The following is a 21,634-nucleotide window of genomic DNA, read 5'->3' as shown; positions in this document are numbered from 1 at the left end:
GAATCATTTGAAAACTAATTCAAGATCATGACACATTCCTCCTAAACAATTCAGTACAAATCTAAGAACAAGCACATTTTCTTACCGAACAGTAGAGTAATGACTCAGAAAATATAACAACGACATCGAGTATAAAGTCCACGTACAAAATTCCTCCATTGTTCCGTTGTGCTTTGTTGACTGAAAAAAAAAAAGCACAATCTAAAAGCTGAGAATTCTGTTCTATTTGGCAGACTTTCTGAGGACTATAGCCTGGGAGACACCCTCTCAGGTAGCTCTGAGAGACTGCCCCAAAGAGGTAAGGGAGGAGCCAGGATATATAGGGGTTTTGCAACAAAAACCGTGTAGTTGGAACGTTGAAAGATTATGGTTAATGAAAGGAAACCAGGCACCTCAAGTTAAGGAATTTATAGCACCACTTTTCTCATCATAGAGACTTCAGAATTCAGTAGGCTAATAGCATGGTTGCTATCATTTAAGGCCTTTTGACTGAATTCTGTTAAGCCTTCGATGCGGGAAACTGTATCTTCCAGACCTACTGAAGGCACAAAAATAACTGCTAAGGAATCATACCAGTGAGATACAGATCTCTTGGTCCATTGGGCTCATACTGATGGTAAATTTGCTGGACTTATACCTAAATTTGTACATAAGTGGCCTTGAGCCCAGGGGAATCCTAAAGTACACCTTCCTAGCCATCCTGGTGGAAGCCAGGCCCGTATATTGGACCCACAAAGCCATTGAGTTCCGTTAGGTGCGATCCACTGTATTCGCGTCGCCTGACCCAGTCTGTTCCATACATATCACTATCTTTACGGGAAATGATATATTGGCATTTTTCATAATGTACACAGCTTGATTTCCTAGTGTCATCAGGCTGATGGTTTTTAGTGTGATTTAACTGTTCCCAATGCAGGGAGGTCTTTAAACTTAGACGACCATAGCGTTGTGTCAGCCATAAAAATCCATCCCATAACTGAGGGAGGGTCCCTCCTAATAATTAAAAACTTACACCTTTTGATTGAAATTGAGTTCATTGTTCTGACTGAGCTTGACTGACCTCAATGGAAAACTCATATTTATGGCTAGGGTCACAATAAGTATGTTTGATTGGCCAAGTGAGGGAGTCCCCTCTAGTAATATCAGTAGTGGCCTGACAGAACTATAATTTCTTTCTTCTAAAATAGATTTCCTAAGGGCCGTCCAATCAGACCCCTGGAGTGGAGAAACCCACCAAGATAACCCAGAAGTACCGGCTGCAGGTAATTGACCATAATCCCAACAATTGGAGTGATTTCTAAAATTTGCACAGAACTGTGCCCATTGTAGGAAAACATTTGGTTTGTGTGCAGAAGTCCAAGAAACCAAGAATAAAATGTTGTAAATAACCGTATGGGTCAGGTCCAGCCTTTTGGCATAGCTGTCTATTTCTGATGTCACCTTCTCATCCTGGTGTTGGTGTTTCTTTCCTATTGGAGCATCACTTTAAGGTGAGTTTGAGGTCATCAGTCCTCTCTATAGACCAGTCTGGTGCAGGAGCCCTTTTTAGGTGGGAAACATGAATCCTAGAGTCAATTCCCTTCAGTTTTGCTGCACATGAGTTAGTTAAAAGAACCTGATAAGGGACCTTGCATCTAGGGTGGAGGTAGTCTTTTAAATACTGCCTTTTCCAATGTACATAATCTCCTGGTTGTAAGTCATGGGGCTTCTGATCTTCGCTTGAGGATACATTACTATGATATGCTTCAGAAACAAGCTTAGAATGTCCTTTGAAAAATGCAGTTAAGCTTCTGCCATGATGTAATATGTCCCCTTTTAATAATATAAATTAATGTAATCCATCATTCAATCTCATTGTTCTCCCTGTGATCATCGCAAAGAGAGAGAAGTGATGTTTGCCAAGAGGGGTGGATCTGAGGTTGAGGAGAACCAATGGAAGGGCCTTAGGCCAGGTGAGGAATAAGCCTCCATAATTTTAGCCAGTTGTTTTTTAATTGTTCCATTTGTTCTTTCTACTAACCAGAAGCCTAGGGATTATAAACACAATAGAAGTGCTGCATAGTTGGAAAAATCTTGCAAATTTTCTTAATAATTTGTCCAGTAAAATGAGTTCCTTTATCACTATGTATTTCTGAGGGGCTTCTTCAAAGAGGTATCACTCTAAAATTGATTTCTCTACTTACTGCACTGTGGCCTTTCTGCATGGGAATGCCTTAACCCAATGTGAAAACATTCAAATTATAACAAGAATGTATTGACAACCTTGTGAGTGAGGCATTTGTATAAAATCAACATGCCAAATTTCAAGAAGACCTGCAGGTAACGGGAAATTTCTTTGAGAACTGTGTAAATGCTTCCCTGAGTTATACTTCGGACAAGTTGCACATCTTGAGTAAACCTTCTGGGCTATTGTAAAATAGGCTTCGAAAAATATTGTTTACCTCGTAATACCACCTTAGCTGGGTTCCAGTGAGTTAACTCATAAATATATTGTGAAATAGGATATTGAGCTCCAAACAGAAAGATAGGCTTTCCCTTTGGACCTGTCCACAGCTGTTTGTTAGTTGACTCTTCCTCCATTCTGTGTTTAGGTGTCTTTTTCTTTTTTCTGCAAGCTTTAACCATTTTCAGAAAACACCATTCCCTGAAACTTCAGCAGTATATCAGTAAGCTTACTGGGAGGCTGAAAGGGAAAGACAGTGGTTAGTTGGTTGTTGTTGTTTTTCAGAGCTGCTGTCTTGGCAGCATGATCGACTAGAGAGTTTCCTTTCGCTTCTGCAGCGTCAGCCTTTGAACGGCCCCATGCCTTAGTAACAGCAAGTGCACATGGCAACAGAATTGCATCTAATAATTCTGCTACTTGTTCCCCAGTTTTGGTAGGCTGTCCTGAGGATGTTAAAAATCCCCCCTCTTTTTTTCCAAAAGCATACCAAAATCATGTGCCACCCCAAAAGTACAGTGGCTGTCTGTGTAAATGTTAGCAGATTTTCCTTTTGCCAAATGACAGACAGGCTCTTGTTCGTGCTGCTAGTTCAGCCTGTTGGGCAGAAAAGACATTAGATAGGGCCCATTTTCAAGGATACACAGTGGAGAAACGACAGCGTTACTAGCCTGGTACATTCCATGAGGTCCTCTTAAATATGAACCATCAGTGAATAATATAAAGTCAGGATTATCCACTGGGCTTTCTTGACGGTCAATCCTAGAAGATTAACAATTGTCAGTTAAAACAATGCAATCATACGTTTCATTATTGCCATTTGATTCTTCTGGGAGCAAGGTCACTGGACGAAGTTCATTACACCTGTGGAGAGTTACATTTGGTGAGAGGAATACAATCTCATGAGAAGTTAAATGGCTCGCTGAATAAGGTTGTGTGTGAAGAGAGTTTAGTAGAGGTTTCATGGAGTGGGGAACAAAGACGGTGAGAGGGTGACTCATGACTGTCTCCTCTGTGGTCTGACAAAGCACAGCTGTTGCTGTGACAGCTCGGAGGCAAGGGGGAGGCCCTTAGCTACTGGATCTAGCTGCTGGCAGTAAAATCCTATTGGTCATTAGTGACTGCCGTAAAGTTAATACTCCTAGTGTGGCACCCTTGTTTTTATGCACAAAGAGAAAAAAGGGAGAATCATAATTTGGGTGCCCCGAGGCTGGGGCCTTTGCCAGGAAGCCCTTTAGAGAAACTAGAGGCTTCGCAATGGTCTATTCCCCAACCAAGATGTTCAGGTTGGTATTGTTTAGGCAAATTATTTATGGTCAAGACGCTAAAGAAAAATTTGGAATCCAGCTCTTGTGGTAGCCTGCAAGGCCTAGAAATCTCCTTAGTTGCCTTCTTGTTTTAGGAGCAGGGAAAGCCAAATTGCCTCTAGAGCAATTGAAACCCCTTCTTTAGATACCGAACATCCTAAGTATTTTACATTAGCCTCACAAAATTGTAATTACTCTTTGGGTGCTTTATATCCCTTTGAGGCTAACTTCTGAAGCAAGTACAGGGTGTCTTGCTGATTATGTATCAAGGGTTTGAACACAACAGCAAATCATCTACATATTGTATGAAAATTGACTTATGAGGAAACGCTGGATCACGTTAAGTCCACTTTTTTTTATTATTTTTATTATTATTTTTAATACCTTTATTGGAGTATTATTGCTTTACAATGGTGTGTTAGTTTCTGCTGTATAACAAAGTGAATCAGCTGTACATATACATATATCCCCATATCTCCTCCCTCTTGCGTCTCCCTCCCACCCTCCCTATCCCACCCCTCTAGGTGGTCACAGAGCACCGAGCTGATCTCCCTGTACTATGCGGCTGCTTCCCACTAGCTATCTCTTTTACATTTGGTAGTGTATATATGTCCATACCACTCTCTCACTTTGTCCCAGCTTACCCTTCCCCCTCCCCGTGTCCTCAAGTCCATTCTCTACGTCTGCGTCTTTATTCCGGTCCTGCCCCTAGGTTCTTCAGAACCAGTTTTTTTTTTTTTTTTTAGATTCCATATATATGTGTTAGCATGTGGTATTTGTTTTTCTCTTTCTGACTTACTTCACTCTGTATGACAGATTCTAGGTCCATCCACCTCACTACAAATAACTCAAGTTTCGTTTATTTTTATGGCTGAGTAATATTCCATTGTATATATGTGCCACATCTTCTTTATCCATTCATCTGTTGATGGACACTTAAGTTGCTTCCATGTCCTGACTATTGTAAATACAGCTGCAGTGAACATTGTGGTACATGACTCTTTCTGAATTATGGTTTTCTCAGGGTATATGCCCAGTAGTGGGATTGCTGGGTCGTATGGTAGTTCTGTTTTTAGTTTTTTAAGGAATCTCCATACTGTTCTCCACCGTGGCTGTATCAATTTACATTCCTACCAACAGTGCAAGAGGGTTCCCTTTTCTCCACACCCTCTGCAGCATTTATTGCTTGTAGATTTTTTGATGATGGCCATTCTGACTGGTGTGAGGTGACACCTCATTGTAGTTTTTTGTTTTTGTTTTATTTAATTTTATTTCTTTATTTAATTTTGGCTGTGTTGGGTCTTCGTTTCTGTGCGAGGGCTTTCTCTAGTTGCGGCAAGTGGGGGCCACTCTTCATCGCGGTGCGCGGGCCTCTCGCTATCGCATCCTCTCTTGTTGCGGAGCACGGGCTCCAGATGTGCAGGCTCAGTAATTGTGGCTCACGGGCCCAGCTGCTCCGCGGCATGTGGGATCTTCCCAGACCAGGGCTCGAACCCGCGTCCTCTGCATTGGCAGGCAGACTCTCAACCACTGCGCTACCAGGGAAGCCCCTCATTGTAGTTTTGATTTGCATTTCTCTAATGATTAGTGACATTGAGCATCCTTTCATGTGTTTGTTGTCAGTCCGTATATCTTCTTTGGAGAAATGTCTATTTAAGTCTTCTACCCATTTTTTGGATTGGGTTGTTTGTGTTTTTGATATTGAGCTGCTTGTAAATTTGGGAGATTAATCATTTGTCAGCTGCTTCATTTGCAAATATTTTCTCCCAATCTGAGGGTTGTCTTTTCATCCTGTTTATGGTTTCCTTTGCTGTGCAAAAGCTTTTAAGTTCCATTAGATCCCATTTGTTTATTTTTGTTTTTATTTCCATGTCTCTAGGAGGTGGGTCAGAAAGCATCTTGCTGTGATTTATGTCATAGTGTTCTCCCTATATTTTCCTCTAAGAGTTTATAGTGTCTGGCCTTACATTTAGGTCTTTAATCCATTTTGAGTTTATTTTTGTGTATGGTGTTAAGCAGTGTTCTAATTTCATTCTTTTACATGTAGCTGTCCAGTTTTCCCCGCACCACTTATTGAAGAGGCTGTCTTTTCTCCATTGTATATTCTTGCCTCGTTTATCAAAAATAAGGTGATCATATTTGCGTGGGTTTGTCTCTGGGCTATCTTGTTCCATTGATCTGTATTTCTGTTTTTGTGCCAGTACCATACTGTCTTGATTACTGTAACTTTGTAGTATAGTCTGAAGTCAGGGAGCCTGATGATTCCTCCAGATCCATTTTTCTTTCTCAAGATTGCTTTGGCTATTTGGCGTCTTTGGTGGCTCCATACAAACTGTGCAATTTTTTGTGCTTGTTCTGTGAAAAATGCCCTTGGTAGTTTGATAGGGATTGCATTGAATCTGTAGCTTGCTTTCGGTAGTAGAGTCATTTTCGCAATGTTGATTCTTCCAATCCAGGAATATGGTCTATCTCTCCATGTGTTTGTATCATCTTTAATTTCTTTCGTCAGTGTCTTACAGTTTTCTGCATACAGGTCTTTCGTCTCCTTAGGTAGGTTTATTCCAAGGTATTTTATTCTTTCTGTTGCAGTGGTACATGGGAGTGTTTCCTTAAATTCTGTTTCAGATTTTTCATCATTAGTGTATCGGACTGCAAGAGATTTCTGTGCATTAATTTTGTTTCCTGCTACTTTACCAAATTCATTGATTAGCTCCAGGAGTTTTCTTGTAGCAGCTGTAGGATTCTCTATGTATAGTATCATGTCATCTGCAAACAGTGACAGCTTAACTTCTTCTTTTCCAATTTGGATTCCGTTTATTTCTTTTTCTTCTCTGATTGCTGTGGCTAAAACTTCCGAAAGTATGATGAATAATAGTCGTGAGAGTGGACAATCTTCTCTTGTTCCTGATCTTAGAGGAAATGGTTTCATTTTTTCACCATTGAGAACGATGTTGGCTGTGGGTTTGTCATATATGGCCTTTATTATGTTGAGGTAAGTTCCTTCTATGCCTAATTCTGGAGGGTTTTTATCATAAATGGGTGTTGAATTTTGTGAAAAGCTTGTTCTGCATCTATTGAGATGATCATATGGCTTTTCTCCTTCAATCTGTTAATATGGTTTATCACATTGATTTGCATATATTGGGATAAATCCCACTTGTTCATGGTGTATGATCTTTTTAGTGTGCTGTTGGATGCTGTTTGCTAGTATTTTGTTGAGGATTTTTGCATCTGTGTTCATCAGTGATATTGGTCTGTAGTTTTCTTTCTTTGTGACATCTTTGTCTGGTTTTGGTATCAGGATGATGGCCTCGTAGAATGAGTTTGGGAGTGTTCCTCCCTCTGCTGTATTTTGGAAGAGTTTGAGAAGGATAGGTGTTAGTTCTTGTCTAAATGTTTGGTAGAATTCGCCTGTGAAGCCATCTGGTCCTGGGCTTTTGTTTGTTGGAAGTTTTTTAATCACACTCTCAATTTCAGTGCTTGTGAGTGGTCTGTTTATATTTTTTATTTCTTCCTGGTTCAGTCTAGGAAGGTTGTGCTTTTAGAATTTGTCCATTTCTTCCAGGTTGTCCATTTTATTGGCATAGAGTTGCTTGTAGTAATCTCTCATGATCCTTTGTATTTCTGCAGTGTCAGTTGTTACTTCTTTTTCATTTCTAATTCTATTGATTTGAGTCTTCTCCCTTTTTTTCTTGATGAATCTGGCTAATGGTTTATCAATTTTGTTTATCTTCTCAAAGAACCAGCTTTTAGTTTTATTGATCCTTGCTATCGTGTCATTGATTTCTTTTTCATTTATTTCTGATCCGATCTTTAAGATTTCTTTCCTCCTGCTAACTTTGGGGGTTTTTTGTTCTTCTTTCTCTAATTGCTTTAGGTGTAAGGTTAGGTTGTTTATTTGGGGTGTTTCTTATTTCTTGACGTAGGATTGAATTGCTATAAACTTCCCTCTTAGAACTGCTTTTGCTGCATCCCATAGGTTTTGGGTCGTCATGTTTTCATTGTTATTTGTTTCTAGGTATTTTTTGATTTCTTTGATTTCTTCAGTGATCTCTTGTTTATTAAGTAGTGTATTGTTTAGCCTCCATGTGTTTGTATTTTTTACATGTTTTTTCCTGTAATTGAAATCTAGTCTCATAGCGTTGTGGTCAGAAAAGGTTCTTGATATGATTTCAATTTTCTTAAATTTACCAAGGCTTGAATTGTGACCCAAGATATGATCTATCCAGGAGAATGTTCCATGAGCACTAGAGAAGAAAGCGTATTCTGTTGTTTTTGGATGGCATGTCCTATAAATATCAGTGAAATCCAACTTGTTTAATGTATCATTTAAAGCTTGTATTTCCTTATTTATTTTCATTTTGGATGATCTGTCCATTGGTAAAAGTGGGGTATTAAAGTACCCTACTATGATTGTGTTACTGTCGATTTCCCCTTTTATGGCTGTTAGTATTTGCCTTATGTATTGAGGTGCTCCTATGTTGGTTGCATAAATATTTACAATTGTTATATCTTCTTCTTGGATTGATCCCTTGATCCTTATGTAGTGTCCTTCTTTGTCTCTTGTAATAGTCTTTATTTTAAAGTCTATTTTGTCTGCTATGAGAATTGCTACTCCAGCTTTCCTTTGATATCCATTTACATGGAATATCTTTTTCCATCCCCTCGCTTTCAGTCTGTATGTGTCCCTAGCTCTGAAGTGGGTCTCTTGTAGACAGCATATATACGGGTCCTGTTTTTGTATCCATTCAGGCAGTCTGTGTTTTTTGGTTGGAGCATTTAATCCATTTACATTTAAGGTCGTTATCAATATGTATGTTCGTTCCTATTTCCATTTTCTTAATTGTTTTGGGTTTGTTATTGTAGGTCTTTTTCTTTTCTTGTGTTTTCTGCCTAGAGAAGTTCCTTTAGCATTTGTTGTAAACCTGGTTTGGTGGTGCTGAATTCTCTTAGCTTTTGCTTGTCTGTAAAGTTTTAATTTCTCTGTCGAATCTGAATGAGATCCGTGCTGGGTAGAGTAATCTTGGTTGTAGGTTTTTCCCTTTCATCACTTTAAATATGCCTTGCCTCTCCCTTCTGGCTTGCAGAGTTTCTGCTGAAAGATCAGCTGTTAACTTTATGGGGATTCCCTTGTATGTATTTTGTTATTTTACCCTTGCTGCTTTTAATATTTTTTCTTTGTATTCAATTTCTGATAGTTTGATTAATATGTGTCATGGCATGTTTCTCCTTGGGTTTATCCTGTATGGAACTCTCTGCGCTTCCTGGACTTGGTTGACTATTTCCTTTCCCATGTTAAGGAAGTTTTCAACTGTAATCTCTTCAAATAGTTTCTCAGACCCTTTCTTTTACTCTTCTTCTTCTGAGACCCCTATAATTCGAATGTTGGTGCATTTGATTTTTGCCCAGAGGTCTCTGAGACTGTCCTCAATTCTTTTCATTCTTTTTTCTTTATTCTGCTCTGCAGTAGTTACTTCCACTATTTTATCATCCAGGTCACTTATCCGTTCTTCTGCCTCAGTTATTGTGCTATTGACTCCTTCTAGAGAATTTTAAATTGCATTTATTGTGTTGTTCATCTTTGTTTGCTCTTTAGTTCTTCTAGGTCCTTGTTAAACGTTTCTAGTATTTTCTCCATTCTATTTCCAAGAATTTGGATCATGTTTACTATCATTACTCTGATTTTTTTCAGGTAGACTGCCTATTTCCTCTTCATTTGTTTGGTCTGGTGGGTTTTTACTTTGCTCCTTCATCTGCTGTGTGTTTCTCTGTCTTCTTATTTTGCTTAACTTACTGTGTTTGGGGTTTCCTTTTCGCAGGCTGCAGGTTCGTAGTTCCTGTTGCTTTTCGTGTCTGCCCCCAGTGGATAAGGTTGGTTCAGTGGGTTGTGTAGGCTTCCTGGTGGAGGGGACTAGTGCCTGTGTTCTGGTGGATGAGGCTGGATCTTGTCTTTATGGTGGGCTGTGCCATGTCTGCTAGTGTGTTTTGGGTTGTCTGTGAACTTGGTATGATTTTAGGCAACCTCTCTGCTAATGGGTGGGGTTGTGTTCCTGTCTTGGTAGTTGTTTGGCATGGGGTGTCCAGCACTGTAGCTTGCTGGTCACTGAGTGGAGCTGCGTCTTGGCGTTGAGATGGAGATCTCTGGGAGAGCTTTCGCCGTTTGATATTACATGGAGCCGGGAGGTCTGTGGTGGACCAATGTCCTGAACTCGGCTCTCCCACCTCTGAGGCACAGGCCTGACACGCGGCCGGAGCACCAAGACCCTGTCAGCCACACAGCTCAGGAGAAAAGAAGGAGAGAGAGAGAGAGAGGGAGGGAGAGGGAGAGGGAGGAGGGAGGAGGGAGGAGGGAGGAGTGAGGGATGGAAAATAAAGTTATTAAAATCAAAAAAATTATTGAAAATTTAAAAAATTAGAAAGTAATTAAACAGAGAAAAATAAAAAGAAAGAAAGAAAAGCACAACCAAACCAAATAACACATCCACCGATGATAGCAAGTGCTAAAACCTATACTAAAAAATGGACAGAGAGAACCCTAGGACAAATGGTAAAAGCAAAGCTATACAGAGAAAATCACACCAAGAAGCATACACATACACACTCAGAAAAAGAGAAAAAGGAAAAGAAAAAAAAAATATATATATATATTAAAAAAAAGAAAGACGAGAGCAACCAAATAAATAAATCTACCAATGATAATAAACTTTAAGTACTAAACTAAGATAAACATAAAACCAGAAAGAAATTAGGTGCAGAAAGCAAACCCCAAAGTCCACCACCTCAAATTTGGGATGATTCGTTGTCTATTCAGTATTCCAGAGATGCAAGGTACATCAAGTTGATTGTGGAGATTTAATCCTCTGCTCCTGAGGCTGCTGGGAGAGATTTCCCTTCTCGTCTTTGTTCACACAGCTCCTGGGGTTCAGCTTTGGATTTGGCCCCGCCTCTGCGTGTAGGTCGCCTGAGGACATCTGTTCTTCGCTCAGACAGGACAGGGTTAAAGGAGCAGCTGATTCGGGGGCTCTGGCTCACTCAGGCCGGGGAGAAGGAGGGCTATGGGATGTGGGGGGAGCCTGCAGCCGCAGAAGCCAGCGTGACGTTGCACCAGCCTGAGGTGTGCCGTGTGTTCTCCCAGGGAAGTTGTCCCTGGATCACGGGACCCTGGCAGTGGCGGGCTGCACAGGCTCCCAGGAGGGGAGGTGTGGATAGTGACCTGTGCTTACACACAGGCTCCTTGGTGGCTGCAGCAGCAGCCTTAGCGTCTCATACCTGTCTCTGGTGTCCTCACTGACAGCCGCAGCTCACGCCCATCTCTGGAGCTCATTTAGGCGGTGCTCTGAATCCCCTCTCCTCGCGCACCCCGAAACAATGGTCTCTTGCCTCTTATGCAGTTCCAGACTTTTTCCCAGACTCCCTCCCGGCTAGCTGTGGTGCATTATCCCCCTTCAGGCTGTGTTCACGCAGCCAACCCCAGTCCTCTCCCTGGGACCTGCCCTCCAAAGCCTGGGCCTCAGCTCCCAGCCCCCACCGGCCCCGGTGGGTGAGCAGGCGTCTCCGGCTGGTGAGTGCTGGTCGGCACCCATCCTCTGTGCGGGAATCTCTCCGCTTTGCCCTTTGCACCCCTATTACTGCGCTCTCCTCCGTGGCTCCGAAGCTTCACCCCACTGCCCACCCCCATCTCCGCCAGCGAAGGGTCTTCCTAGTGTGTGTAAACCTTTCCTCCTTCACAGCTCCCTCCCACTGGTGCAGGTCCCGTCCCTATTCTTTTGTCTCTGTTGTTTCTTTTTTCTTTTGCCCTGCCCAGGTACGTGGGGAGTGTCTTGCCTTTTGGGAGGTCTGAGGTCTTCTGCCAGCGTTCAGTAGGTGTTCTGTAGGAGTTGTTCCACAGGTAGATGTATTTCTGATGTATTTGGGCGGAGGAAGGTGATCTCCGCGTCTTACTCCTCCGCCATCTTGAAGGTCTCCCCTGTAAGTCCACTTTTAATTTCTGGGAAAAGTAAGTGGGGCTTTCAGTGTAGCCCTGTGGCATCATAGTCCATGTATATTATTGTGCATTCCAAGCAAAGGCAAAAAGATATTGGTCATCAGGATGTACAGGGATACTAAAGAATGCACTGCAGAAATCTTTCACAGTAAAGAAGTCACTATTTTAGGGACATAGGACAGTAAGGTATGGGTATTTGGCACTACAGAATGGCAGGGAAGATGATAGCACTGATAGATCTCAAATCTTGTACAAATCTCTAACTCTTGCCATTAGATTTTTAACTGGCAGAATGGGAGTGTCACAAGGGCTAGTGTAAGGCACAATAAGCCCTTTCTTAATGTAAGCTGATACCAAAAGTTCTATTTCTTCTGTGTTTCCCTCCTCGATAGGTATTGACTAATATTGGACAGGGGTTTATTTAGGTCTGTGGTAATTTTAATGGCTGCTGCAGAATGTATTTTCCCTATGTCAGTAGGATCAAGTGACCCCAATTCTTCAGGTACTAAGCCTGGCAGTTTTTCTTGTTCAGCATCACTGTCAGTCACAAACGTTATATGATGAAGAAATCTGAGTAATCTTCTAGGGCTAAAACCATTTCTCCCTTAACAGTAGAAGAAATATGAGCATCATAAGTTTCTAATAAATCTATACCTATCAGGTGCATAGGGGTATTTTCTACTAGGAAAAAGGAGTGCCTTCGTTTAAGTTCTCCTAAGTATAATTCTAAAGGTAATGATTTAAGGGTCTTAATATTTGCATTAGAAACCCCTACCATCTGTACCGAGGTATTAGAGAGAGAGAGAGAGCCTTTAATTTTGATAGGGCTCAAAATGTAAAAGGTAGCCCCTGTATCTATTACCGCTTTAATTGTTTTCTCGTCATATAATCGTTTATGTTTCTGCCAGAGTGTTAGAGAGGAGAAGGGGAAAGACTCCCCATGTTCCCTCAGATCAGCCTTACTCTTGTTTAACTTGAAATTACAGTCAATATCTGGTTTCCCTTCTAGGTCTCTCTTTTCTTTTCTTGCAGTTTCCCCAGTAATGACCCGGTTTTTTTTCAGTAAAAGCAAATTTCAGAATTTACCAGTCGTGGATTGAATAGGGTTGGGTTAACTTTAGACTGACATTGATTATTTAATTGTTGCAACTGAATGTTCATAATTTTTATAGAGGCATCTTTTTCTTTTTAATACTTTTGAAAAGTTGGTCAGCCAACATGACAAGGGCATTTGTATGTGATACAGACAAATCATGTCTAAATGATTAACATGCCTAAATCATGTCGTTTAGAGTAGGCGATTCCTCATCTAGACCGTCTAAAAAGATGGAGTTAAGCAAAGAATCATCTTGGTGGTTAAAGAATGATTCAGGTGTCATGCCGGAATATTGTTTAAAAGTTTCCTTGAACCTCGCATAGTAATCCAGGATTGGTTCATCTCGTGTTTGTTTACATTGCTGAATCTTTGACCAGTCAGCAGTTTTTGGAAAAAGCTCTGTGATAATTCTGAGTAATTTATGAGCTAACTCCTTGCATTCACCTTGAGCCTGTGGGCTGTATAAATCAAAATTTGTTAAGGGGGTCTCTCCATCCTGCTTTCTCTATTTATTCCTTTGTTTGACTTTTAGAAACTAATAGCTGTATTAATTGATATAAATCTGAAAACCTGGGCTTAACAGGTTTGGACGATTAGCTCAAATTCCTTAGCAAATCCCAATGGATCTTGACTACATTCGAGAAAGTCCTTAGGTAAAACTAAGTTCTGTTCGGGTCCCGGATGTGTATGTAAGCACAGAGTACAGTTCACCTCTTCCTGTAATAGGTTTCTCCTTCAAGGGAGCTATGAGTACTTCTGATCTTATGTCTTCCTTTCCTGGGGAAGGGGAAGCAGCAGGAGGATGGGTTGGTGGAAGAGAGAGAGAGCGCGTCTGGGTTAGGCACTTCGGATAAAGGAGGATATAAAGAAGGAACAGAGTGAGAGACAAGGTTAACGCTAGTGGCTTTTAAAAATTCTAGTATCATTTTGAGCAACCTTTTGTTGATTTTTTGTGAAGAAGTCACTTTATCATTTCCCCTTTTAGAAGCGTCTAAATACCAATTGAAATAAGCATTCCATTTCTGTTTGACCTTTCTCTAGCTGCATATGCAAAAAAAAAAACTTAGTTTTCAAATGTCAAAACAGACCCAATTTGGCCATTTAAGGTTGAGATCTCTTACTCTAATTTCCCTAATTCGGTTGGTCCTTGCAAGTGTGAGCTCCATACGTATTGTACGTGAATCTGGCTAGAGTGTTAGTGTGGAGGCTGGCTTTCTGACACTCCGTGTTTCTCTGTTTGAGAGTATCTGTTTCCCATTTTAAAGTTGAATTTGTTGGGGATAAAATTTCCATTGAAATTGTGGGGTGGGCCAGTGTGCTGCTTGTGAGTCTAACTCCTCCGGGGTTTTGCCCTAAAGTCGTTTTAGCTCCTTTTACGTGTCTTGGGTTTTCCCTCTGGTAGTGTAAGACCACCACAATGCTCAGAACTTATTCGCGTTCCCAGCAGAGCAAGCTTTCATTAAAATGAGTGGGTTTCCGAATAGGGATGGTTGCACAGTTCAAGGACTTGCCTCCACCACTCCTGCAAGTTAATTTTAGAAAACCAGACATCTCAAGTGAATGAATTTAGCACTTTTCTACGTATGGGAAGATACAAGAGTCTGGGCTCACTGAAAGCATTCCTTTGATATGCACCTTAGCTATCTAGGGTCAGAATCATGTTCTTTCCCATCCTGAGTCCCCTCTGGGTGCACCATTGGGGGCGGCTCTAGTGGCTGAGGGCTTGATGGTGGGCTTCCTGTTTTTATCTTGAGTTCCCTCAGGGCTCAGCATTGGGGGCAGCTGTAGTGGCTGATGGCTGTTGTTCACTGATATGGCAGGTGGCATTCTTAGTCCACAGCTTCATAAGTATTTTTTAAAAGTTAGGTATTTCCTTTGAAGTCCTCTTTGTTTATTATTTAGTTGCATTTTGGTTTGTTTCTTTTGTTGTTTATTTGGGATCCAGTTAACAATCAAGTGTTCCATTTACTTAACATGATATAATTTCTCTTCTGATTTGTTTGAGAATACATTATAGATATCATACCCTTTTCCAGTCAAATTCTTCAGTGTGTTTTCCTGAAAACAATGATTCTGCCTCATTACCATAGTAATCGAAATCAGAAAATTAACTAATTATTACTATTATCAAATCTATAGACATATTTAAATTTAACCAATTGAAACACAAATATTGTTTAAAGAAAAAGAAAAAATTTTTTATCAAGGTTCCAATAAAGGTTTATGCTTTGCTTTTACCTCTCAAGTCCCTTTATCTTCATTATTCTGGAACATTTTTGTCTTTTATGACCTTAACATGGTTGACAAATTCAGGCCCATTATTTTGTAGGATGTCCCTCCATGTGGCTTTGTCTGATTTTTCCTCATTAGATTCAGGTTCGTGTTTTTGGCAGAAATATCTAGAAGTGACATTGAGTCATATGTATACTATCAGGAGACACATGTTGGTGAATTTGCTATACTGCTAAAGAAGTCAGCTTTATTCATGTTGTTAAAATGATGTCTGTCAACGTTTCTCCGCAATAAAATTAATATTTTTCCCTTGTAGTTAATAAGTGTCTTGTGGGGAGATCGTCCCCCTTAATTTTTAAAAGTAAATTTTTTGTTAACAAGTTTGGAATCACACCTTTGTTTTCCTCTCCTCTGTATCATAATCCAACACTGTCATTTATTTTGATGCTAGTTTTATGCTTTTAAAAGAAAACATGAAGTTGTGAATTTTAGTCTTGGCTAAAAATCCTGAAGCAGTCCTTGTAAACCATGTCCCTAGAGAGAAAACAGTTTATAGATCTAAAAATCAAAATATCGGTCAATTTTAGTCCTATTTGATTTATGTGAATGGATCCATGGTAAAAGTGTCTGATTTTAAGTTTTCTTTACATTACTTTATTGTAAACTCCTAGATTTAATCATGCCATTCTGTTTTCACAGCCAATTCTTTAGCCTAGGTCTAAGGTCCTCAACCTGATAATCACATGCCAAAGTATATGGATTTTTTTTCTTGGGGAGAGGATCCGTAGGCTTCAGTATATCTTTAACGGATCATTATGGGAACTTTTTGCATAAATTGCCGTTATTTTCCACCCACATTAGTTTATTTTTCATTTCAGCCTCAGATTGATTCCCTTAAACATCTTTTCCTTAGGTCATCACTTTGCTTAGGATGCTGTATCTTTTTTCTGACTCATCAGTGCAATCCTAGGTACTTTATCCTAACTTTCAGACCTGCTATCAGCTAAATAGATCTGATAGCCTTTTCATGGCTTTCCCCCAACCCCCTAGTCTTTTTGGTGCCACTTGAAAATTTTCTCCTGAATTTTTAAAAATTTGCTTTGTGCCCACTCTATGCCATTTCAGACTGCATTCTTTTTCCTTTTATGTCCCACATTACTCAGATTTTCTTCATGATGATTTTCCCGTAGTAATTCATCCTGAATTCCATGAGTATTTACATATTACAGTCAATACTACACTGTTACATACTGTTTTCATGTTTCTTTGGAATTCTTTAGGTATTTAATGCGTGTAACTGATCTGCTCAATGGATCATACATTTATTGATAGCAGGGACAATATATATAGTTTAATTTTTGTAGATACCAGTACCTACTCTCCAAATTTATTCTTTCCTCAAGTATTTATTGAACACCTGTTATGTACCACCGATTGCACACGCAACAGCACAGAAAAGAAACAGCCCTGCTTTCAAGAGCACGCATGCAATAGACCAAATAAATCAGTAAAGTACAATACTGATTTTTTTGAGCTTTTAAAGCTTTGATAAGTTTTTTATTGTGGCAAATATATAACATAAAAGTTACCTATTTAACCCTTTTAGGTGTATAATTTAGTGGCATTAAGTACGTTCATAATGTTGTACAGTCATTGCCATTACATTTCCAGAACTTTTCCATCATCTCAAACTGAAACTCTGTACCCATTGAATAGCAACTCCCAATTCTTCCCAAACCACGTCTTAGTAAACACTGTTCCACTTTCCGTTTCTATGAGATTGCCTAGTTTGGCTACCTCGTATAAATGCAGTCATACAATGTTTATCATTTTGTGTCTGAATTATTTCACTTAGCATATGTCTTCAGCGTTCATCCATGTTGGTTGCATCAGAATTTCCTTTCTTTTTAAGGCTGAACAGTATTCCTCTGTACATATGTGGCACATTTTGTTTATACATTCATCTGTCGATATACACTTGAGTTGCATCCATCTTTTGGCTATCATGAATAATGTTGCTAGAAAATTGTTATACAAGTATCTGTTTCAGTCCCTGCTTTCATTTCTTTTGGGTATATACCTAGAGATAGAAATGGTTCATCATATGGCAACAGTAAATTTTTTAAGAATCCATCATATTTTCTTCTACAGTGGCTGCACAATTTTGCATTCCTGTGAGCAGTGCCCTTGAAGTTCCATTTTCTCCCAGTCTTGGCCAAAACTTGTTGTTTTCTGTTTCTTTCACAAGAATTATCCTAATGGATGTAAAGTAGTATTCACTGTGGATTTGCTTTTTATTTCCCTAGGGATTCATAGTGTGATCATATTTTCATGTAGCTTAATGGCTATTTGCATATCTTCTTTAAGTTCTTTGCCAGTTTTAAAATCAGATTTGTTTGTTTTTGACTTGTAGGAGTTCTTCAGATACTTTGGTTATTAATTCTTTACTGGATACATGGTTTGGGTATATTTTCTCCCATTCAGTGGGTTGTCTTTGAGGTCTGTTGACTGTGCCCTTTTTACTTTTGTGGCCTGTGCTTTTGGTGTCGTATCTAGAACATCATTGCCACGTTGTGGCAAGGTTTCCTCCTATGTACTGAGAGGGAAATTAATGGCTATAAACTCTTACCTTAAAAAGGAAGCAATATCTCAAATCAACAAACCAAAACCTTACAACTTAAGAAACTAGGAAAGAGGAGCAAATAAATGAGAACTAGCAGAAGGAAGGAAATAATGATTAAACCAGACATAAATAAAATAGAAATCAACCCTGCTGACAACCCTCCTGACGTAGGACTTGAGCTTCCATAATTGTGAAAAAATACTTTTCTGTTGTTTAATCTCCCTAGTCTGTGGTATTTTTTTTTAATAGATCTTTATTGGAGTATAATTGCTTTACATTGTTGGGTTAGCTTCTGCTGTATAACAAAGTGAATCAGCTATATGTATACGTATATCCCCATATCCCCTCCCTCTTGCGTCTCCCTCCCACCCTCTCTACTCCACCCCTCTAGTTGGTCACAAAGCACCGAGCTGATCTCCCTGTGCTATGCGGCTGCTTCCCACTAGCTCTCTCTTTTACATTTGGTAGTGTGTATAAGTCCATGCCACTCTCTCACTTCGTCCCAGCTTACCCTTCCCCCTCCCCGTGTCCTCAAGTCCATTCTCTACGTCTGCGTCTTTATTCCGGTCCTGCCCCTAGGTTCTTCAGAGCCTTTTTTTTTTAGATTCCATATATATGTGTTAGCATACGGGTATTTGTTTTTCTCTTTCTGACTTACTTCACTCTGTATGACAGACTCTAGGTCCATCCACCTCACTACAAATAACTCAATTTCCTTTCTTTTTATGGCTGAGTAATATTCCACTGTATATACGTGCCACATCTGCTTTGTCCATTCGGCTGTCGATGGACACTTAGGTTGTTTCTGTGTCCTGGCTATTGTAAGTAGAGCTGCAGTGAACATTGTGGTACATGACTCTTTTTGAATTACGGTTTTCTCACGGTATGTGCCCAGTAGTGGGATTGCTGGGTCGTAGGGTAGTTCTATTTTTAGTTTTTTAAGGAACCTCCATATTGTTCTCCATAGTGGTTGTATCAATTTACATTCCTGCCAACAGAGAACCTCAGACCCCAGGGAATATTCATCGGAGTGAGGTCTCATGGAGGTCCTCATCTCAGCACCAAGACAGCTCTACCCAATAGCCTACAAACTCCAGTGTTGGAAGCCTCAGGCCAAACAACCAGTGAGACAGGAACACAATCCCACTCATTAAAAAAAAAAAAAAGAGACGGCAAAAAAATACGTCACAGATGAAGGAGCAAGGTAAAAACCTACAAGACCAAATAAATGAAGAGGAAATAGGCAATCTACCCGAAAATGTAAGAGCAGACGCTGTGGTACTTTTTAAGTGCATCTGTGGCAAACTAACACAATGAAGAAGAAATGATTTGACCACCATCATGGTCAAAACACTCAAGTACTTAAGTAGAAATAAAATCCCTCAACATATTAAAGTCCATGTATTGAAAATCCATAGCAAACCTCATATCAATGTTTGCTTCACATATTATAGAGCTCTTATGTTTGGTTCAAATGTATTTATAATTGTTAAATTTTTATGAGGAATTGACATTTTTATCAATAGACTTTTCATCAATATGTCAATATTAAATTTACATATATATGAATCTTTGTATTTTGTAATGGTTTTTGGCTTGTATAGTCCCCCTTCTCTCTTCTGGTTACCATTTCCACAGAATATTTTTTCTTTTACTTTCAAGCTATCTGTGTCTTTAGATCAAAAATGGGTCTCCTGAACAATATGTTGTTGGTTTTTGTGTTATCCGTTCTGTCAGTGCATGTCTTTGGGGAGTTTAGTCTCTTTACATTTAAAGTAATTTCTTACAAGGACGCTTTCTGTTGCTATGTTGTTACTTGTTTTCTCTGTATCTTACAGGTTTTTTTGCCCATCATTTCCTCCATTTCCTCCTTCTTTTACATTTAGTTGATTTTTTTGTTTGTTTGACGTGTTTCGTATCCCGTCTCATTTCCCTTTATGTATATCTGATAGGTTTTTTTGTGTGTGTGGTTATCATGGGGATTGCATATAAGATCCTGAAGTTATAACAACCTAATTTGAATTGATACCAACTTCACTTCAGTCGTGTACCAGAGCTACTGATAATGATCCTCAGAGTGAGAAATCAACAAGATGGCAGACGAGGGAACTCTAGGCTCTCTTCCCCCATGGAAACATCAAATATATAATATTTGATCAAAATAGTTTATAAGAACTTTAGAAATGAATTAAGAACCAAGTACATGTCTAATCAAGAAAAGCTGCATTCAAAACAAGGAAATTTCATGCCATTTTGCTCACCTTTATCCCAGACCCTTTCCGGTGTAGCACAGCGTGTTTGGGAAGAAAATGCCAGTTCCCGTTTCTTCTCTCAGGCGAAGGTAATGAGTGGAACCTGCTTACAGTGTTCTGGCTTATCTGGGGACTACCCTAAGGGCTGGTTCTTGTCTTGCCAGACTCACACCACTAATGGTATAGTTTGGATATCAGCTTTGAGGCCACATATATCAGGGCTGGTGCCACAGTATGTTAGAGCTGCAGGGGGTCTGCAGTCCTGCTGTCAGCCAGGAATAAGAGGTTATAGGCAGATGAATATAACAGAAAATACGGTCCAGAAAAGAACCAGGGTGAGACTTTAGTTATATTAAGACGTTTAAAGGCAGCTGTATATGCCGGTAACAGGAATCAAAGCAAGCACAGTCCTAGGAAAGAAACGTCCTCAGACAACTTTTCTTATTGCCTGTGTCCTCCACGCTTCTGCTTATCATCTGACTGTGGTTTCCTTAAATGTGTCCAGACATTTCTGTCTTGCTGCTTTCAGTGTTACATCATTATCTTTGTTCAGTTTGATAATAATGTGTCTTGTTGTGGGTCACCCTGAGTTTACCCTACTTGTAGTTGTTAAGCTTCTTGTATTTATATAAACGTCTATTTCATCAAATGTGGAAAGTCTTCCCATGTCTTCAAAAAAATCTTTCCACTACTTTCTCTTTTCTCCTTATAAGGATCCCATAATGGTCCACTGACACAGTGTCCTATAAATCCTATAGGCTGTGTTCACTTTCCTTCAATCTTCTTTCTTTGTTTGCTGGATTCCTTATTTTCAACTGTCCTGTCTTCCAGTTTGCCTGTTATTTTTATATCTAGTTAAATATGTCATTTTACCTCTTTAGTGAATTTCTTCATTCACTTATTGTATTTTTTTCACCTCCAGCTTTGCTTTTTTAAAAAGTAATTTATATCGTTTACTCATTATCATCATTATTATTTTATTCATATATTGTTTCCTGATTTCCTTATTTTTTGTGCATGTTTTTTTCCTTTTGCTCTTTGGACATATCTAATACAGTTATTTGAAATTGTAGATTTGTTGTCTGTGCTTGCTTTGAGATGATTTCTGTTGATTTATTTGCTTCCTTTGAATGGGCCATCTTTCCATGTTTCTATGCCTTGTGATTTTTTTTTGGTCGTTGTTGAAAATTGTACATTTGAAAAAACAGGCACTTTTCCCAGATTTTGCAGACTGTGAGCCTAGACATCACCTTGAAGTGAAAGCTTATGACCTCCCCAGTTTTTTCCTTCAGTGTGTGTTGAGTCTTTCCTTCAGTGTGTGCTGACTGACCCTGCTTTCTGCTTTCTCAATTCCCCTATATAAATGGCTCAATTTTTTGAACACTCAGTTTCCCAGATTGTCTGTACCCAGCTTATTCTAGGGCTTTTTGTGGTCTATTGTATGTTTGTACCAGTAGGTCAGTCCAGCAGCAGCTTTCAGGAGTACCGCCTGCTGCTTCTGATCCTTTTCTACGACTAAGATGGGCCATGCTGCTTCTCCTGCACCTGAGAGTCAAGTTAGGCAAAACTAGTCCAAACCTTTAGCTCCCTAACATGTTAAAATGTTACAAGTAAGGTCTACCCTACTTTTTCTAGTTTAAGGGAGGGAATTGGGAACTAGGCTGCTGTCTCCTCTAAGTTAAAAGACCATGGTCAAGGGC

At 39.7% G+C, this 21,634-nt stretch overlaps 1 protein-coding gene across 1 annotated transcript in view; it reads left to right on the top strand.

The window, feature by feature from the left end:
* Positions 1-21,634, top strand: part of LOC133082968 (protein WWC3-like) — a 57,217-nt gene that overhangs the window by 26,344 nt on the left and 9,239 nt on the right. The window lies entirely within an intron of this gene.

This window comes from Eubalaena glacialis, unplaced genomic scaffold (genome assembly GCF_028564815.1).
Source record: "Eubalaena glacialis isolate mEubGla1 unplaced genomic scaffold, mEubGla1.1.hap2.+ XY H_2, whole genome shotgun sequence".
Taxonomy (NCBI): domain Eukaryota; kingdom Metazoa; phylum Chordata; class Mammalia; order Artiodactyla; family Balaenidae; genus Eubalaena; species Eubalaena glacialis.
This window is presented reverse-complemented; position numbering and strand designations above follow the sequence as displayed.